The sequence below is a fragment of the Rhopilema esculentum genome, chromosome 10 (assembly GCF_057945365.1).
Source record: "Rhopilema esculentum isolate cy_ngs chromosome 10, ASM5794536v1, whole genome shotgun sequence".
Lineage (NCBI taxonomy): Eukaryota > Metazoa > Cnidaria > Scyphozoa > Rhizostomeae > Rhizostomatidae > Rhopilema > Rhopilema esculentum.
Window position 1 is genome coordinate 3,125,937 of NC_142824.1, and position 12,208 is coordinate 3,138,144.

Below are 12,208 nucleotides of genomic sequence, written 5' to 3' on the forward strand. Positions count from 1 at the left end.
AAAAAAACTAAAATTTATTTAACGTTTTTAACAGAAGAAGAGGAAAAACTATCACTGATCCAAAGGCAGCCTAAAAAATTATGAATTAAGCCATGCATTATCTAGAACATTTTGTTCGGCAATTTGGCCAACGTTGAGAGTTTATGGCACACGCAAATGTTAATATTTGATGGTATTGTGTGGTAAATATGAAAAAGAATACAATTAATGCTAGTAAATCTTTTGAAAAGATGAATAAATAAACATTAAATCAGTAAAGTTAAGACTACACCCCTACCCTCTCATTAGAACTCAATTCAATATTGTTTTCGAACTAACATTATCCATATTATATATATTAATCTAAAAAAAGGGGATAGAATAGTACACTGGGGTCCCAAAAGTATGGAAACGGTAGGTCAGTGAAGAAATCTTTAACTTCAGGATCAAAACAGCCCAATTGAACAACATTGTAATGGGGGTAGGGGAGGATTTTTGAAAAAAAGCTTCAGCATTGCGCAAGTGTTTTAACAATATTGGCAAGGATTGCAGCTTGACCTATGAGTTTGACATATGGCGTCTGTGATCGGGGGGTCTCGTTACCAGGCTAAGGTTAGACAAAATTAGTTTGGAATAACTAGTAGACGGAAAACATTTAGAAATAATGAGTTGGAAAAAAATCATTTAAACGCTTTGAATCTAGCTAGAGCCATCTTCAATAAAGTATTGAAAAGAGTAACAATCAAATTATAAGTAGATCTAGCTAGAGCCATCTTCAATAAAGTATTGAAAAGAGTAACAATCAAATTATAAGTAGGCAAGGGTTAAACAATGAGGATCGAAAATCATTTGACCTAACAGTACCTGCGAGGAGCAATCAGGACGTGAAAGAAGACTAAGAAGAGTAGTGGCAAACAACTTAGGGGAAATAAACAAGGAACAAAGAAAGAAAATAAGATTGAAGTGGACGTAAATAATGATACATAAGTTGGCCTTCAAGAGCAGAGTAACAATTTGGTTCACTTATTTAGTAAAAAAGGATGGGACACAAATTTTGTACCACATAGTCCACCTGCCTCATTGCACCATTACATATATCAATTTCCCCGTAAAGAGATACAATAAAAAACATGAAAGAGTGACATGAACCGCATAGCAAGCTGATTGCTCAAAGGGCTCTGTTCCTTCTTCCGTTCAGCTTGACGATTATACTGACAAGCAACAATTAGAATCAAAACTTATAACTGCTAGCCATGTTCGTGATAAAATAGTATGTCTAGGAATATCAACGACAAGCCAGTGATGAGAAGTTAACTTTTATCTTTGTTAAACGAATACTATAAAAATTGGAGGCCCTTTGAGCTATTTTCCCCACTAGTGGAATCTCCTTTAAAATACTCACTGACTTATACTAAATGCTACAGCAAATTTTAGATATTAGAACTTTGGTTCCGATTCCATTTCTAACGAATCTGAAAGTTATTGAAAACGAAGTTGCGAGCAGTTTCAAACGTTAGGTAGTTAAAATAATAGTAATGCATTATTCAAGGCAAAGTATGTACTGACACACTATGAACAGAGTAAGGCAACAAGAAACATTTATGACTAATGGCACTTTCCAATTTAAATTTCCCCTGGTGTAGTTATATGTCAGTTGTGCTCAAGTGTTATAAAAATTTTTTGGCACTTTTTATTACTTGGATTAAACCTAAAATAAATTAGATAATTATTCAATACATACTGTTGCTACCGCTTCTACTCTAATATCTTCTAGAAACTATTTGAATGTACGTACCTAACTTAACTTTGTAAAACTTGTTATTTAGTTCGTGAGGTAGTTTTACATACAAGCCTGTTGATAACCATGACGAGCCCCTGGGCAAACAGATCTACAAATGTGAGATATTTGCTTGCATGTTTATACAAAAAAAGTCCAATTCTTTGTCGCTGATTTGGAAATCTAATCAAAAATTACTGCAAGAGGAGATCAAGGGAAGAAAGAAGATAAGAGAAGAACAAGCGAATACTTTCCTAGAGAAAAAAAGCAGTCCCTGCGCCAGTGGCGGAAATTCAGGCTTTCATTTGGGGGGGGGAGGGCAGGCCTACGATTTTCCGACAAGATAACATCACGGACCATGTATAATTTCAAAGAAACTGCACATTTTGATAAAAATAGTTGATTTTTTGACGGAACTCTTTAGAAATCTTTATTGACCACGCCATTTTTAAGTAGCAAGAAGAACAATCCATTTATGATTTTTGATATCAAGATTGATATCTCAACTAAGACGATTGATGATACAAGAGGTAGACCGATAACACTTTTGACAAGTCGTACGTTCATTTTATACATCTTATCTTGTTTTCGTCAGTGAGAAATACGTTTGAAAAAAACTTTTGTTCAGAAGAATCCCATAGAAATTTTTTATACACAATTGAAATTAAATACACAATTCACAAGCAGTTTTGATTTTGGTCATATAATGTTTGATTGATTATTTGGTAATGGCTAATATTTTATCAGCTATGCTATGTTCAAATTTTGCAGAAAGGGCACAGAGAGGTTATAAAGGCCCCTGGGGTAAAAAAAAGGAAACGTGGATCACCTGCAAGAGAAGCAAGCAGAAAATTTGGCAATCACGCCCCTTTTCAGAACGTTTTCTTGGAGTAATTTAGACACGTTAAGCGGTTGTCAATTATCCGACGAAAGCCTGAATTTTCCGACGACGTCGCTGATTGGGGGGGCCCGAGCCCCCCCCCCCCGAACTCCAAGATTTCCGCCACTGCCCTGCACCAATCTTTCCAGGAACTGGAATAAATGTCGAGCCCCGTCAACGACAGCAAAAAAACTTAAAAAAGACAAAAAGCCAAAGATCCTTCTAAACTCAAGTACCAAAAAATTCGTCATGAAATTAAATATTCGATTGGAAACCGTACCAAATGGTCTTTATCTGGCTGAATTCAAAAAAGACCAACAATACCACATTCCGGTAAAACTGGAAAAGGCTAAATAAATTGACATTAAAATAGAAAATTGATATCCAAAACACCGATAATTTAGACATATACACTTACGTTCAAAAAGTATTGGGACACCCTTCGAAACTTCGAAGACATTTTATGCAACAAATTCGGAAAGACTTTTTTAAAATCTTTCTCATTAAAAAAGTACGGCAGTTATTTGCATGAAATTTTCACAAGACATTGTTGATATTTTGAAGCCTTTTATGTACGCCAAAAAATTAAAAATGCATCTACCATAAAATTTCTATAGGTCTCGAGATGAAAACATGGAAGCTCTGAAAACTCAAGAATTGAGTTAAGAGAAGCGCTTACAAAGTGCTTTCTACTAATAAAGTAAATGGATTTTGCCATATAGCATCAATTCTCGGCTGCTCAATGAGTGCAGCTTTTCTGGTGTGTAAAAAGTTTTTCCGTACAAGAACAGAAAAAAATTTACCAAGGGTTTGCAGACCAAAGAAGTTTACGACGCCGAGGGACGACAGGTCTTTACTGAGGGAACTGCGAAGTAATAGGTTTGAATCCTTACTAGATATTATGTTGTCATGTAAAAGAAGCTAAATAATGGAACATAAGCAAAAACATGGCTATAGAAGTCATGAAAAATACAAATTTTCCAGCGTTATAAGAAGAAAATGCTCTCTCAAAGCAAAAATTACTCATCGACGATGAGTACAATGGCTTCTCCTTTAATGTTACGCAATTTTAAAAGTAGCTTGAATAAATGCAATAATTTAATAAATTTGTAGCATTTTCGTCGATGAAGTAAACTTTTTTTGAAGCTTAAAAGTTTGATTTTATAATTTCTTTAATAATTTCTTTTGTTATGCAAACGTGAAATTAAAAAGTTGTATTTGTTTGGACAGCTCTAAAATTTTTGGAAGGTCATGTGACTTTGCCATTGTTAGGCCATTCAGCCCTTCTGCATATTTTGCTGTTATAATCAGGAAAATCGAAAGAATCCTGTGTTTTCTTGGTTATTCTTCATAAGTTGAAGCATTTTGTTAACTTTTTATTCCATTTTGGGGAAACTTGGGCCTAGATTATTTGTAGAAAGACTGCCTAAATCTGAAAAAGTTTCCGTTGCAAAACCGAATCTAACGGAACGCCATAATTCGTTTATCGAATTCGTTCCAATACTTTTTGAACGTAAGTGTATTAATCAATATGGGATATAACGATGTTACTATTGAAATAGATTCTCTAGATTTCAAACATTCGAACTGCTGCAAATGAGCAATGCATGATGTTCGCGGTATCCTTGGAAACATTGCGACAGTTTCTACGTCAAATTAATCAAACCTTAAAAAGCGAAAAAACCGTTACAAATTTTGTTGTGAACTTCTCAACTGATTTGCTACACGCAAATTTTGCTTGCGGAAAACCTGCATTTTATGCTGATAATATTTCTTTAATCTTTATTCAAGAATTTGTCAATGTTCAAAATGGAAAACACGGAAAAGACCGTTGCTGGTTTATCGAACGCGGAGTTCGAAGGAAGGGTGAGTTTCTGCGAAGTTTCAATTCCTAAATTCAGAGAATTATATTATCAAGGCATGAAAATATTCTTGGTTATCACTAATAAAGGGCCAAGTTTCTTAGTTAATGCAGATATTTACACCTCAAGAATAAATCTTTTGATCAATTTTGTGTATAATTTTCACAAGCCTATCTGAAATCTCTCATGTCTTTAAAGTTCAGAAACTACATCTACAATCCTGGAAAACATAAAAATAATAGAAAATTTTGATCTTTCGAAAGATAATTACTTTTTCATCTCTCTTTTTCGCCACAGTTGTATAAAATCAAGTAGGTTCCACATTTCTAAATACTTTTAAAGTTATCAAGGAGTTAAAAGTGGAAATCAAACGGTCGAAGGCAACAAAAGGCTATTTGCCAATAGCCTTCAATACAACGAGCTACAATATTAGCTTGCAGAGGTTTCAAGTAAACATTTGACTAAAACACGAACATCAAAAACAATTTTGAAAAAAGATTATGTCCTAAGGCGACAAAAAATTATTTAAGTACCTAGAAAGGTCTCTCGTAAGGAATTAAGTTTTCTCAAAAACTGAATTACTCACAAAATGGGCTTATTTTCAAAAGATAAAGAATGAAGAGAGCTTAATATTTTTGTCCAAGAGCACTTTTTCGGCAATTGAGAATTTTTTAACTTTTTTCTTTGCCTAATACAATGTGCCAGAAAAATTTAGACTCTTCTCCGGGGGGAAAAAGAGAGATTTAAATCCCGATAACATGTGACATATATTTCATTCCTACAGAATACAGAGACATCTAATTGTGAAAAGAGCAATTTACTTTTCCCCCGTAAATTTTTAACTGGTTCCTCGACCAAAACAAAACAAAAAAAACTTTTGATCGCTTCCAAGGTGAAAACGATATATCGGATTTAAGCTGCCATTTTGTCGTCAACCATTGTCTCCTTGGCAACATGTATCCAACGGTTAGCCTCGCAATGAGCTCAATTCAGTTGTGAATAAGGTTAGAAGCTGCACTACATAAAGATAACGCCAAAATCGTTGACACAAACAAAGCATTTGTGACATCAACCTCAATTATTAAGATTTTTATCCTTTGTTGTTTATTGTTTCCAGATTTTCAAAATATATCAACATTTATTGCCTTATTGCTAGACGGTGAGATCCAAGAATATTAATAGCATCTTTGAGATTTGTTATTTTTAAGATTATTCTCAGCTGTATCTTTTTCAGACTTTCCAAGATGCCGAAATTCAAAGAGCAAACTTGCTCACAACATTTGAACGTCTGGCAAATAACACCGGTATGAAATGTTTTGATAAATCTTCTTATTTCTTAGTTGTATTCTTTCTAATCATCTGAAGAAAATAGTTTACTTTATCCATAAGTTCACTATAAAACATTAAAATAGATTATCACTATATCTATATCACAATGTCACTATCCTTATCCATCACTATAACAATCAAACTATCACTAAATATTGCTGTATATAATTTGGTCTTTATTTTAAGCTCCAAATTCAAATGAAGGTTATTCTGAAAAAGCATATTGAGAAACGTTTAACAAGTTATTTTTATTGAGCATCTACTTAAAAAGCGTTAAACTTAAGAGCTATCAAATAAATACATAAATTATTATTGTATTTTTTTTAAATATCATGTATAAATATATAAATATATCCAAACTCCACACCAGACCAGTATCCACCTACAACGGCTATGTTTTATAATAAATGCATCTTCGTAGATATTCTGCTGAAAATTGCCAAAGGTTTAACAGACAATGGCGATAAAAATACAGAAATTATAACAAAATTGTCAGACTCTTCGTACAGACGGTCGGCTTTCAAAGACGTAAGTTTTGGCCTTGACATCCTATTTTAAATCATTTGTTCTACTGCAAATAATATCCTTCGAATGCTTTAAAATGAAATAAATGCTTTGAAACAGACTGGTTATAATTGGTTAAAAAAATTGTGAGAAGAAGGTCTCACCTGAAGGAAAATTATACCTTCCAAAGCTATCATACTACCATAAAAAGCTGTTCCTTCTAATTGCACGATGGTTGAGAGCAAATAATATTGTTAATGGGCAGTGTGATATTCGCAAGGAAATGTTAGTAAGCTTTAGGAGTTCAACAAAGAAAGCGAAAGACTTGCTGTATTACTGCAATCAATTATGTTCTTAGTTGCTCAATGTTTATTTTCAGTTGAAAACCCACGCCAGTGGCTGCATTAATGACTTAGTGAGTGCCAATGCCTTGGTAAGAGACCAAATTCGTTTCTATAAATACTTACAAACTTTTATGCAAAAAAATTCCTCGATAGGGATCCCGGCTTAGGGTCAATTGATCTATGATGCTGAATTATAGGGAGATATCATAAGTAGTTCTCTTGATTTACTAAATAAATAGGAATTTTTTTTGGTTATTGTCAACAAATTTCCAGGGTTTTTGAGCACTCATCTATTTCTATCAGTCGCGAAAGAAAGTTCGCAGACAGCCGATTGTAAACAAAGACAATAAACTATCTCAAGGTTTACTGGCGAACTATCGACAAACTATTAGGAAATCAGACATTCATATTGCTCGCCTGATGCCACCTGGATACATCAATTATAGTCATCCAACTCTTCATCAGGTCATCGAAAAGGTTCGAGAATATCAATCGAACGTGAAACAAAGGCCGCCATATGAAGAGTTATACTCAAAACGTCGTACTAACGATTCATTTCTTGTACAAAGCCGTTATTTTACTACATATTAACTTTTGTTCATTACAACACACTCAACTCCATTGATTATCAATTCTTTAAACTCCGATTAGTGTGTTGTAACGTCACTATCAAGCTACAAAAGTCATATTGAGACGCATCTTCACAAAGTTTAGGTTTCCAACCATTGCTCATGACTCAGTTGGAAAAATGTTAGTTCACGTTTTATTATTCTCTTAGGTTGATGATTATAACGCATCCTCAAAGCTTGAAAACATTGGCAACATTGTGCAGGATATTGTCAAATCGTTGGACCACATTCTTTCCACAATCGAAGATTTAGAAAAGGTTTGTTCACAATAAATTTCATTTCAGCTATAATGTTCAACAAAGACAAACAAATGTTTACTTGCTTTAATTCACAAATTATGATCCTTTACTTTCAAAACTATCCCATTTACCAAAAAGTTCCCCGAAATCTTTATCCGCAGAGTCCAACGATTACTACAGTAATAAGCATCGAAATACGTCTTCTACTCGACTTCTCTACACTGGATGTAGATGAAAGCATAAAATCTTTCAATAAAATCAAAGAAGAACTCATCGAAGACTTTCAAGTCTGCGATCTGAGTGGCAAAGAGGAGTTCGATGTTAAGATGATGTTTGGCGCTGGTGTTTTTAGAATTGGTCCTTGCAAGTTCGATCAAATTGTGGCAGTGAACCAAAATGTGGCCCAACGAGATCAAGCTCCGTTTTTAGAAACAGGAATCAAGGGGCAAAAACGAAAAAGACAAGACGAGGGTGCTGTCCATGATTCGTCCTCGAAAGAAAGGGTGGAGCAGTCAAGGAAAAAGGTGAAGAAGGATGCCGTACGACAATGGGAGACTGAAGAAAGCGTGAGACTCTCCACTGACTCTAGCATAAGCAAAAATGAGTTCGTAAGAGCTTGGCTTAAAAGTCAGTATAATGTGTCATACGAAATTCAGGCACCAAATATCCTACCAGTCTCTCAGAAAAATGAAAGAACGCCTGATCTTTCAGAAAATGGCCAAAACACCAACCAAATATCGCCATTAAATTCTGACAAAAGGTCTCTGCTGACTTCCAAGCTTAGTTATTCCCTCCATACTAATCTAAAAGGATGTAGAGACTACCATTCTCCACCTTTTGTAGCCTCAGAAAAAGTCGCGAGGCAAAGCCTTTCCATAAAAATTGAAGCTAAGCCATCCAAAGATATCATCAGTCAAAAGAATGACTGTAATCAATTAAGTGAATCAATAACCCAAAAGTCAACTACTGCTCCCATAGCTAGATGTAGCCTAAAAGAGCAAGGTTTGATTGGGGAAACTGCTACAGTTAGTCGACCAGAGTCTCTAAAAATAGTTTTTTATAAAACTGATAGAGGCAACTGGGCAGTTAAAAATAAGTCTTTTGAACACACAGTAATGCAGATGGAAAGTCGTAAAACGGATGGTAAAAAAACAGAGGTAATGATATTGAAAGCTGATTGTGTATCAAAAGATATAGATGCGGAAAAGGAGGCTAGAAAGCGCTTTGAAGTGTTAGAGAGAGTTAAAAGAGCTTTAGCTAGAGGCAGATCGAATAGAAAAGAGAAGAAAGGTCCCCTTAGAAAGACGAGATTTGGCCGCATAAGAAAACAAGTTTCAAATCTTCTTGAGATGAAAGCTCGTACGATCAGTAGAAATTTCAGATCTTGAGCACTTCACATTTTCGTTTACGGGCCATATCTCTAAGGGTAAAATAAACAGATAATGTCTCCTGCCACTCGACCCCTCTCCTATCTTTATACTTTACAATAGTAAAAAGTTGGTTTAACCCGGCGAGAATAATATGATAAATGGACAAATAGCTTTAATTGTTGGTAAATTCATCACCTCGGATGACACTTTCCTAACTGAAGTGTATTTTAAGAGCATTCGAAGTAGGTAATTAGAAAAGACATTGCAAATTAGTAATTTAATTGCATTTTAAATGCATAATGGCAAATGTATCCTTAAGAAGATATAATATAAATGGAATATGTTTAAAACAACACTGAGTCTTCTTTCTGAGTTTTCTGAAATGATTGACATGTGGAATTTGTTTATTCAAATATAAATGATTTTGTTTTTCTGCGAATCCAAGTATACATTTAAGATAGCTTTAAAGCAAAGCAAACAGGCACGAGGTTACAAAGAATACAGTTGTGTTGAATATTTCATAGTAGATGGTAGTTGACAAGGAAAGTAGCCGACATTAAAATGATATGAGATGTGTGAAGGAATTCAGGGCCAGATTAAGGTGGGTGGTAATTGTGCTGCAGTATCAGACCTATTCTTGAAAGAAAACCAGAGGAAAACAGATCAAAATCTTCCTGAAGCTGAATAGGCCCAATGAAGGGCTCTTCGTCCGGGTACATCAGGCCTAATGTGGGCTCAATCTGGCACTGGGTAACAATTAGGCTGCGACAGCAAGGAATTTAATTGTGATGATGCCACTATGTATCACATGCTAGATCTGAATTCTCTCATCGTGGTTCTGCTAATCATTTTGGCAATTGGAAGGGTTTTCGGAAACAAGATTGCAATCAGCCTTAAATATGAATGGTTATAGTTAAGAGCCCAGTAATGAATTATTCTTGGCAAAATCATTATTGACATAAATAATAGATACTGGCATCACGAAATGTATCTTTAAGTAACTTTATGCTTATCTAGTTCTTCAGCATCGTAAAATTTGGCATTGGAACTTTTAAACCAACCATCTATTTGCTAATTGGAAGATGCATAGCATACTTCTGATATTGCAAAGATGGTTTTACGTAGATGACTTTTTTACGGGAGAAGAGAGTATTGCAGAAACAGCCATCAAACACTTAGCAATATTCTGACAGTTTATTGCAGTGGCAGCTATTCAAAGAATTGCAAGAATGAGCATTATGTTCTAAGTGCATAACGCTTTTACACCTTGACAAAAAACAAACAACCAAATGTTGTTCTTCACGCAAGCCCAAAAATAATCGTCACAAAATCTAATCGTCGACTAAAAATCGTACCAAATCGTCTTTATGTGGCGAAATCAAAAATAAAACAACAAGAAGAAATTGCAATAAAAGATAAAAAAGATTAAGCGAATTGACATTAAATGGAAGAGCCCAACATCCAAAACACCTATTAGATTTCATAAAAAAACAACTAATTAAACTGATTTCACGTTTTTTTAACAGAAGAAGAGGAACGTCTATCACTGATCCAAAAGCAGCCTAAAAAATTATGAATTAATAAGCCTTATGAATTATCTAGAACATTTTGCTCGGCAATTTGGCCAAAATTGAGTGTTTATGACACACACCAATTTGAATATTTGATGATATTGTGTGGTAAATATGCAAAATGAATACAATTAATGCTAGTAATTCTTTTGAAAAGATGAATAAATAAACATTAAATCCGTAAAGATAAGACTACACTCCTGTCCTTTTATTAGAACTCAATTCAATATTGTTTTCGAACTAACATTACATATACACTAGGGTCGCAAAAGTATGAAAACAGTTGGTCAAAATGGTGGCTCATAGTGACCACGGGCCTAAGCCGACCAATTTCAAAATCAGAATTATGAGGCGAAGGGGCTTGGAAACGATAATGCATTCGCCATTTCTTCAACTTTTGGTTTTAAGAAAATTTACTAATCGGTTTGCTGTTTTGAGGGGAAAAATTCAGCAAAACTGTGAAGCACTGCTTCAAAACAATTCTGTAAAAGATTATCTGATTATTCATGAAAGATGACCACGAAGTGTCACTTTATTGACGAAACGTGAACGAAAAATGTTTAAATTCGAAGCAAACTGCTTAAAGCATCATTTTCATGAAAAAAATTTAACTGAGAAAGTGACGTTAGCAGTGCACTTCAAATTCAAAGTTTCAATACTGACACAAAATGAGTTGCTCTACATTTGATGTTAATGACTTGTTTATCTTAAATTCTGATTTACTCATTATCAAAGCACGTGACAAAAAAAAGAAATGTAAAACGTTCGTTTATTATGCTTCTGAAATTAATGAAAAGAATCATCTACAGCCAAAGCACATCATATACAGTCATCTACAGAAAACTATTTTGATCACTAAATGCCAGTTTTTTAAATTGTTCACATGATATCACTTTTGATAACCTAAAGGTTGATATCATGGCCAAAATGAACTTCTCGGTACTAATATTTAAAGTCAGAACAAATGTGCACGTATTAAGTTTCAAGCTTAATTAAATTATCTTGTGCATAGTTAGTTTCGTCTGTACTTTGAGGCAATATTTTATGAATCCTTCGAGAATATTTTCGTTACAAAACGGTCGTTACAAAAACCCTTTAGCGCTCAACTTCTGTTTTAGAAACCTGTCAGCTTAGGCCCGTGGTCATTGTGAACCGCCATTCCTCTTTCTTCTACTATACAAACCCCTCTTGAAAGTACCAAACAGTTCGAAGATCGATTGCGTTTTCAGACAAAAACAAATTTAGGCTGGCAATGACGACTTTTATTTGTGAGAAACCCTTCCAAAATAAACCAGAGCATTAAAATGCTGCAAAACTTATGCGCTTTTTATCCGTTATCATTTTTTGAGAAAATGAGAAACATTTGCGCTACAAGCCTTACGCAAATCAAGAAGAGAACAGCAAGACAGGCAACTTAGACTCAGTTAAACGGGCCAATAAAACGGACTAATTTTTCTACAAACTTGTTCTTGAGACACAAATCTTGAGACACAGAGAAAACCAACGTGTATACTCTCAGTTGGGAAAAATGTTTGCAAAGAGATGCCACCGATCGATTACAAAACATATGACATTTGGTAACATTTTACCAGATCATAAAGTTTCCTGCAATATTTAAGGAGAGATTTTAAAAGTTCAATTGGTTGTGAACATTTAATGCAACTTTGTGTAATGATGCAAACCAGTTTTGGTGTCGCGGAACGCTCAGATGTTGGTGTCGCGAG

The 12,208-nt window shown here is 34.5% G+C and overlaps 1 protein-coding gene across 2 annotated transcripts in view; it reads right to left on the reverse strand.

The window, feature by feature from the left end:
• LOC135694345 (uncharacterized) overlaps positions 1-12,208 on the reverse strand; it is a 99,388-nt gene that overhangs the window by 53,472 nt on the left and 33,708 nt on the right. The window contains exon 4 of one of the 2 annotated variants that reach the window (XM_089110611.1): positions 1-12,208. This exon is cut by the window's right edge and continues 23,535 nt beyond it. The exons of the other annotated variant lie outside the window; for it this stretch is intronic. The gene's annotated coding sequence lies outside the window, so the exon portion shown is untranslated. 2 annotated transcript variants of the gene reach the window in all.